Source organism: Pteronotus mesoamericanus, unplaced genomic scaffold (assembly GCF_021234165.1).
Source record: "Pteronotus mesoamericanus isolate MK-2021 breed Mesoamerican mustached bat unplaced genomic scaffold, CSHL_Meso_final contig_502, whole genome shotgun sequence".
Classification (NCBI taxonomy): Eukaryota; Metazoa; Chordata; class Mammalia; order Chiroptera; family Mormoopidae; genus Pteronotus; species Pteronotus mesoamericanus.
In genome coordinates, this window is record NW_026555187.1 from 2913222 (window position 1) to 2922677 (window position 9456).

A 9456-nucleotide genomic window follows, 5' to 3' on the forward strand; every position below is an offset into this window, starting at 1 on the left:
TGTTTCTTTGTGTCCTCTAATAACAGCAATTTATTTGTACTACTTTAAAAAGAAATATTTTATTTATTTATTTTAGAGAGTGAGAAGGGAGGGAGAAAGAGAGGGAGAGAAATACCAAAACATCAGTTGGCCGCCTCTCGTACGCACCCAACCGGGGACCTAGGCCCCAAAGCCAGGCATGTCGCCTGACTGGGAATGGAACCGGCGATCTTTCAGTTTGTTGGAAGATGCTCAACACAGTGGGCCACACCAGCCAATGAGGGCTAGTTGAACTACTTTTCCAATTTTTTGTTGGATATTTAAATTTCCAGGCTATATAGTGGCATATTCTTAAGATACATAAATGTGAGATTTTGTGAAAGAACTTAAATGCAACAGGACTTAGATAATATTCTGTATTTAGTAAACTAACGATGACATTTACTTCTGTCCCATTTTGTAGTATAAATGAAACCTTCCTTCTTAGGTAGAATGGTTCTAAAGCACAGAGATAATTTGAAGTTGTGAAATCAAAGTTGGATTCCACATACATAGGACACTGAGAATGTTCTATTTAATTTGACTGACTTTCCTTTTCTCGTGACATTTTTGAATTCTGAAGCAGTCATATTTCAAAAATGAGTTGTTATTACTATTTTTTGCTGTATGAGTTTTTGTCAACACTGAACAGCTTAGTGGCAGTCAGTTCTTTGTCTGGGCTCCATATCACCTCTTCAAAGAATTTTGGTCCTTGGTAGTGTAGCTCAGTTTGTTAGAGCATGGTCTGGATACACAAGGTTGTAAGTCTCATTCCCCATCAGGGCACATGCAAGAGTCAACCAAATAAATGCATGAATGGGAAGAACAACAAATCAGTGTTTCTCTCTCAAGAAAAGAATTTTGGAGAAACAATATAAATTTCTGCATTCTGTAATTGTTTTCTCCATTGTAATCTTCAAGGAAGTTCCAAATTAGAGGATGCTTTTCTCAGACTTTGAAAATATGATTTTAAAGCAGGTGAACTTAAAAAAGAAATTCTTGGGAATGATGGGGGTTTGCAAAATTAGAGAAAGGTGGTCAAAAGGTACAAACTACCAGTTACAAGGTAAATAAATAGTAGGAGTCTAATAGCGTGATGATTGTAGTTAGCATTGCTGTATAGCATATGAAATTTACCAAGACTTCTGGTCAAGATGGCAGCATAGGTAAACACAGCTCACTTCCTTGCATAACCACATCAAAATTACAACAAAATTATAGAACAGTGGTCACTCAAAACTGTCATAAATCCAATTGAATGGAAATCTGACAAATACAGAATTAAAGAAACCTCTTCCATCATGACTGGTAGGAGGGGAACAGATGCAGAATGGACTGGCCCTACCCCCCATTGGTGGTGGACAAAAATTTGGGAAGGATACCTGGGAAGTGAGTCCCAGCCCCATACCAGGCCCCCAGCGCAGAGTTCCAGTGCCAGGAAGCTAAGTCCCCATAACTTTTGGCTGCAAAAATCGGTGGGGATTGAGTTGGTGGAAGAAATCTGGAGTCCCAAGCAGTTCCTCTTAAAGAACCCACATACGGACTCACCTACGCAGACTCATTCCCTCTGAGCTAGGGTACCTGGGTAGCTGCTTAAAAGGCACCAGTGACATACAGGGAGTAAGTCAAGGGTCTGGCATCAAGGTGAGAGCTGGGGGACAGCTTTCTCCCAGATAGAAGGGCCATTGTCCCTCTTCTGAACCCTTCCCCCACAGAGCCACAGAGCTGGTAGGTGGGTGCCATATCTGAGACTCCATCAACCTGGCTAACACTGTTTGCCCCTCCCTGGAGATCCCTAGAAACTCCATCCCACCCAACTTAAGGGCCTACTTAGGCTGTTAACATACTGTTCCACATGAATGGCTGATCTTGGTTCATGCTTCACAACTTCCTGAATCCTTTCAAACAAGCAACAGTCAGTGTCAGTGAGCCCCCAGCCACTGCATGTCTTGCTAAGTGGCCCCAGGTGTGGCACTAGGTGTGGCACTAGCAGCAGCCAGCTTAGATTCACAGTTTGGCTTTGCCTGGGAGTCCCTAAGCCCAGTACAAGTAGCAACCACCTCAGATTGCTTTATAGCCCAGGCAGGGTGGCTCTGGGCAAAACACAGGTCGGGGCTGACCTTGGCCTACACTACTTGGAAAATCCAAGAGCCTGCACACCCAGTGGTGAAGTACAGACCACGTTGGAGAACTCCCACCCTGCCCCTGCACAGCTGATCCTCCATGGAGGGCGGAGGATGGTGGTTAAGTGGTCACAGCCAATCCTTGCAGCTGGCTGACATGCGTAAATCCCTCCCACTGACCTGCCAACAGCAATCAAGGCTCAAGTCTAAGAGGAGGGTATACTCAGTGCACATGAAGGGCATACCTCAAGTACCCAGTTTGGGTGATAGGGGAGGCTATGCTACTGGACCCTACAGGATACCTACTATGTTAGGCCACACTACCAAGACGGAGTCATAGCAGCTCTATCTAATACATAGAAACAAACACAGGGAGGGTGCTAAAATGAGGAGACAAAAAAACATGGCCCAAATGAAAGAACAGATCCAAACTCCAGAAAAAGAACTAAACAAAATGGAGATAAGCCATCTATCAGAAACAGAGTTCAAAACACTGGTTATAAGGATGCTCAAGGAACTTTGTGGGGACTTCAACAGCATAAAAAAGATCCAGTCAGAAATGAAGTATTCACTAACTGAAATAAAGAGCAATTTACAGGGAAATGGCAGCAGTGCAAATGAAGCCAAGAATCAAATCAATGATTTGGAACATAGGAAGAAAAAAAAAAACAACAACCTAATCGTGCAGAACAAAAAGAGAATCTAAGAGAAGAAAAAAAGAATCCAAAAAAATGAGGATAGTATGAGCAGCCTCTGTGACAACTTCAAGCATTCCAACATTCTCATCATAGGGGTGCCAGAAGGAGAAGAGAAACAGCAAGAAATTGAAAGTCTATTTGAAAAAATAATGAAAGAAAACTTCCCTAATTTGGTGAAGGGAATAGACATGCAAGTCCAGGGAGCACAGAGAATCCCAAATACGATGGATGCAAAGAGACCCACTCCAAGATACATCATAATTAAAATGCCGAAGGACAAAGATAAAGAGAGACTCTAAAAGACAGCAAGAGAAAAGAAGTTAGTTACCTACGGGGGTGTTTCCATAAGATTGTCAGCTGATTTCTCAAAAGAAACTTTGCAGGCTAGAAGGGATTAGCAAGAAATATTCTAAGTCATGAAATGCAGGGACCCACAGCCAAGATTGCTCTACACAGCAAAGCTATCATTTAGAAGAGCAGATAAATAGCTGCCCAGACAAGAAAAAAACTAAAGGAGTTCATCATCACCAAACCATTATAACCTGAAATATAAAGGGACTTATTTAAGAAAAAGAAGATCAAAACTATAAACAATACAATGGCAATAAATACATGTCAACAATTGAATCTAAAAAACAAACTAAGCAAACAAGAAGAATAGAGACAGGATCATAGATACGGAGAGCATTTTGATGGTTGCCAGACGGGTGGGGGGTGTGGGGAAAGGGCAAAGAGATGAGGGGATTAAGAAGTACAAATGGATAATTACAGAATGGCCATGGGGATGTAAGGTACAATATAGGAAATGGAGCAGCCAAAGAACGTGTATGCATGACCCATGGACAGGAACAGTGGTGGGGGACTGCCTGAGGGGGGGGTGTTGGATGGAGTGGGACAACTGTACTAGCATAATCAATAAAATATAATTAAAATAAATAAAAATTAAAAATAATAGAAACAAAAAAGGGACTTACGAAGACTGTAAGGTCTGAGTTCTCATTGGAAGGAAAAAAATTTTCATTTTTGTTATCTTTTTATAAAGATTTTATTTATTTTTAGAGAAGGGGAAGGAAGTGAGAGAGGGAGAGAAACATCGTTGTGTGGTTGCCTCCCACATGCCCTCTACTGAGGGCCTGGTGTGCAACCCAGGCATGTGTCCCGACCGGGAATCGAACCCAGTGATCCTTTGGTTCGCAGGCCGGCACTTAATCTACTGAGCCACAGCAGTCAGGGCTTGCTCTCTTTTTTAATTGTATCTACATGAGAGGATGGAGGCTAAAAACATATAATCATTTCATAATCTAAGTCAAACCATTATGCTGTACATCTTAAACTTACACAGTGATGTATGTCAATTACATCTCAAAACTGGGGGGAAAAAACCCCTTTATTTTACTAGAGCATTTTTAGGTCCAAGCAAAATTGAGAGAAAACTACAGCTATTTCCTATCCTATTATAGTCTTTCATATTATCAACATCCCCCACCAGAGCGGTATGTTGTTACAATTGATGAACCTGAATTGGCGCGTCATAATTACCCAATGTCCAGTTCACCTTAGGGGTCACTCTTCTAAAAAAAATTTTTTATTGAATTTATTAGTTCAATAAATTGGTTAATAAAATTATATAGGTTTCAAGAGTACGATTCTATAATGCATCATCTAAATATTGTATTGTGTGTTCACTATCCAAAGTCAAGCCTCCTTCTATCACTACTTATTCCCCCTTTACCTTCTTCTACCTCCCCCCACTTTAGGGTTTACTCTTGATGTTGGACATTCTATGGGTTTAGGAAAATATATAATGAAATGTATCCATCATTATAGTATGGTACAGAATAGAGTTAATTGCCCTAAAAATCCTCTTTTCTGCCTGTTCATCCCTCCTCCCCAGCCTGTTATAACTATCATTCTTTTTATTGTCTCCATAGTGCTGCCTTTTCCAGAGTATCGTATAGTTGGAATCATACAGCGTATAGCCTTTTCAGATTGGCTTCTCTCACTTAGTATTACACATTTAAGATTCCTTCATGACTTTTTATGGCTAGATAGTGCATTTTTTTTTAGAACTGAATAATATTCCATTATCTAGGATGACCACAGTTTATTTATCCATTCACTGACTGAAGTTACTTCCAAGTTTTGACAATTATGAATAAGGCTGCTATAAATATCTGCATCCATTTTTTTTTTGTTTTTTTAGAGAGAGAGGGAGAGAGAACCATTGATGTGAGAGAGAAACAGATTGGTTGCCTCCTGTATGTGCCCAGACCGGGGATTAGGCACCTGTCCTGCAGATCTTATGCTCTTAGACCGGAGATCAAACCCAAAACCTAGGCATGTGCCCTGAATGGGAATTGAACCCACAACCTTTCAGCTATGGAATGATGCTCTATCCAACTAAACCACACTGGCCAGGGCCTTTTTTTTTTTTGTAACTGGTGACATTTATTTACTTATACCAGCTTTATTGATATAATTGTGACATATCTACTTATGTAAGTTTAAGGTGTACAATGTAATGATTTGATATGTATATTTAGTGAAATATTGACCACAGTAAGGTTACTTAATACATCCCTCACTTTGTCTAATTACCATTTTGTTATGTTATTATCATGAGAATATTAAAGCTCTACTCTCATAGCAACTTTCAAGTATAAAATACAGTCTTGTTAACTGTAGTGATCATGCTGTATATTAAATCACCAGAGCTTATTCTTCTTATAAATGGAAATTCATACACTTTAATCAACATCTCTATATTTTCCTCACTCCTTACCCCAGCAACCACCTTTTTTATGAGTTCCATGTTTTAGATTCCACATATAAGTGAGATCATATAGCATTTGTCTTTATCTGCCTTGGAATAAAGATAGAAAAATTAGTGGTTACGGGAACTAAGAGGAGTGGGGATTGCGGAGTAACAACTTAACGGGTATGGGCTTCCATCTGAAGTAATGAAAATGTCCTGGAACTATGTAGTGGTGATAGTGCACAGCATAGTGAATGTAGTTAATGCCCTAAATTGTACAATTTAAAATACTTTAAAAGGTGAGTCTATTGCCAGCACTGGCTGTTCCTCCAGAGCTGGTGCTGTCTTCAATCTGGAATTAATTTGGAGCTGATTCTGGCTTTAGGGCTACAATAGAGGTGGGAGAGAAGTTGGTTATGGAGCTGCAATGATCTCTGAAGATGATGTTAGAGATAGTGATGGAGCCGGCTCTTCCTCAGGGGGTGGCCCAGACTCCAGACATGACATTGGAGAGGTCGCTGCGCTGGTATGGGAGTTAATAGCTAGTGTTGATGCAAGAGGTGGTGGTGTAGTTCGGTCTAGTTCTACCCATGGCACTACTTTAGCCTGGAGCATGTGCCAGAGCTGAATGTATCTTGGGAGACACTGTCAGAGCTGGTTCCAGAAATGCCTCTAGCACTATCTTGGCTCTCAATCTGGTACAGGAGCTATAGTCAGAGCTGGTGCTGGATCACTGTAGCTCAGGAGGTGGTGCTTGGGGTTCACTCTGGTGTTGGTACTAGCTCTAGAGATGGGTTCAACTCTGGAGCTGCCAGAGTTGGTGCTGGATTAGGCTCTAGACTTGGGCATGTCATTACCTGTGACTCTGAAATTGGTGTGCGAACTAATATTAGGTCTAGAGCTGATGTTTTTTTAAAAAAGATTTTATTTATTTTTTAGAGAGAAAAGGGAAAGGAGGAAGAAAGGGAGAGAAACATTGATGTGTGAGAGAAACACTGATAGGTTGCCTCTCACATATTCCCAACTGGGGACCTGGCCCACAATCCAGGCATGTGTCCTGAACTTGGAATTGAACTGGTGACCTTTTGGTTCACAGGCTGGTGCTCAACCCACAGAGCAACACCAGCCAGGGCTAGAGCTGGTGTTTTTGCTGGTTCTGGAGCTGTCATGTGAGTTGATGGTAGAGTTCCCTTTATCTCTGGAGTTGCTGTAGAGCTTGCTGCTGGAGCTGGAGGTAGTGAGGAGATTTTGCCAGAGTTGGTGTTATTTTATTACTGGTTGTAATTCTAGAGTTGATGCTGGAGCTGGTTCGAGCTCTGGAAATGGCATTGGCTCTAACTCTAGAAGTGAGACTGTAGCCAGACCTGGACCCAGCTCTGGAACTCTTACAGGGGCTGGTACTGGAGTTGATCCTACTGTTGGTGCTGATGCAGAAGTGGCTCTAACTCCAGAGCTGGCGCAGGAGCTGATGCTAGGGCTAGGGCTAGAGCTCCTGCTATCTTTGGAGATGATGGTAGAGCTGGCATCAGGACTGGCAAACTATTTCTTTTTAAATCTTCACCAGAGGACGTGGTTATTGATTTTTAGAGAAAGGGGAAGAGAGGGTGAAAGAGAGGGAGAGAAACATTGATGTGAGAGAGAAATGTTAATCAGTTGCCTCGTGTATGCACCCTGACTACGACAAAATCCACAACCTAGGCATATACCCTGACCAGGAATTGAACCTGTGACCTTTTGGTTTACCGGATGACATTCCATCCAACTAAGCCACACCGGCCGGGGCTGGAGCTCGTTTGATAGCTGGCTCTGAAGCTGACTCTGGAGCAGCAAGAAGATAAGTGGTCACAAACATAACTGCCACTCCATTCAGCTGTCAAGGACAGAGAACTTCCATTTCTTTAAGAGAATCCCTGTGACCCCACCCCAGGGAAGACTCCCCAGACTGCAGTCCACCTGATGAGAGTGCGCAGGCACTGATATGACCAAGAAATGTTTGCTGAATGAATAAATGAGTGAATGAATGTGGAGTAAAGAAAAGCCCAGAAGCAGGAGTCTACACAGATGAACTTTTATTTGATATGGGGTCAGAGGACATCACAGTATAGGTCCTGGATGTTGGGCACTAAGGGCTTCTGTTGATTCTTGCCTGCACCCAGCCTGGGTTCGGCCTAGGTTCCCAGCTCCATGCGTTGGGGTGTGGCAGCGGGTGCCAGGAGCACCCTCGGGCCTTCCTCACAGGGAAGAGTCACTCGAGTGGGTCTGCGGGCCCTCTGCCCTGCAGCCAGAAGCCAGGGTAGCATCTCAGTTTCACTTATCCCTGTGGACTGAGGGAGGAGGGATAGTTTCCCAAAGAGAAACTGAGGCTCTGCAACTACTAGAAGATGACACATGCATGTGGATCACGCGGAAACAGAGGTTCTTCATTATCATATGGGTGACATCACCCCTCCATCTGCCACAGCGGACGTGAGGATGTTTCCCAGAGATGGGAAATGACTCACCCAAGTTCACATGGTAATTCAAAGCAAAGCTAGTATTTCCCTAAAGGTTGGATTTCCCTAAATAGAACAGAAAACTCAGGATAATACAGGCACAGACAAGAGGGAGATTTCTTCATTTTTTATGTAAAAGAATTATGGATGTGGACAGTCCATGCTGACCCTTGATTCCCCACCATAACACCAGGCCATCACCTGCCTCTCTGCCCCGGAACTTACTAGCTGGCGTCCATTCTCAAGGCTGTGTCTTGGCACAAGATGGCTGCTGGAGCACCAGCCTGAACCAGCCACCATGTCTACATTTCTGAGGCAGGAAGGAAGAAAGATGTAGGGCTAAAGGGCCCGCACTTCTGTCTGCTCCATCTAAGCAGCATCCCCAGAGTACCGTACAATCCTTCTGCTCACATCTAATTAGCCAGAAGTTCATTTGATCACTCTTAGCTGCAAGAGAGGTTAGGAATCAGAGTCTTTAATTTGGTGAACATATAAAACTGAGTCTCGTGTTCTTACATGAGAGGGAAAAAAGAAGAATGAGAACCACATGGTGCTGACCAGTGCTCTTTCTCTACACTAAACACCAAATAAAGATGAGGGATGGAATGATTCTCATGTGAACTTGGCATTCATCTCCTTACCACATACTCTCTTTCCTTGATGTGGTTCTTCATTCTCAGAGATATCAGATGTTTGGTTTCAGGCCAGGATATTTAAGCAAGACAGTGGCTTCTTATTCCTAAACAGAATGAGTGGAACCACTTTGTAGCTTTCATCTGCCTGTACTTTCTAAGTAGCCCTAAGAAATCCTCTTCTGTTCCCTAAGGAGGTGGGCATAAGAGGAAGGTGGTGGAGCCTTTTAGGCAAGCACCATGTTCCAAAAGCTGGATCAAAACAGAATCTTTGTCAATCAGAGAATTAGGCTGATTGGATTGGATACCAACATTTTGAACTTAATGACGCTTGGACCCTCATGGTGAATATTATCAGTAAAAATAACTCATCAGCTAAAACTGGACATGACATAATGCATCACTGACATTCCAAACTCAGTGGAAGAAGGAAACTTTGGAAAATTTTGATATATATTCTTTGACTCAGGTGAGCAGACTATGTATAATAATGATCACTAGGGAAGTCTTGGCCCTGGCCAAGAAGCTCAGTTTGTTAGAGCATTGTCCCGATATGCTAAGGTTGCAGGTTTGATCCTTGGTCAGGCCACATAAAAGAATCAACAAATGAATGCATAAATAAGTGGAGCAACAAATTGATGTTTCTTTCTAAATGAATAAATAATTAAAATAAAAAAATGATTTAATAAAAAATAAAAAAATCTTAGAGGCAGTATCGATTGTCAGTAAATTATGATA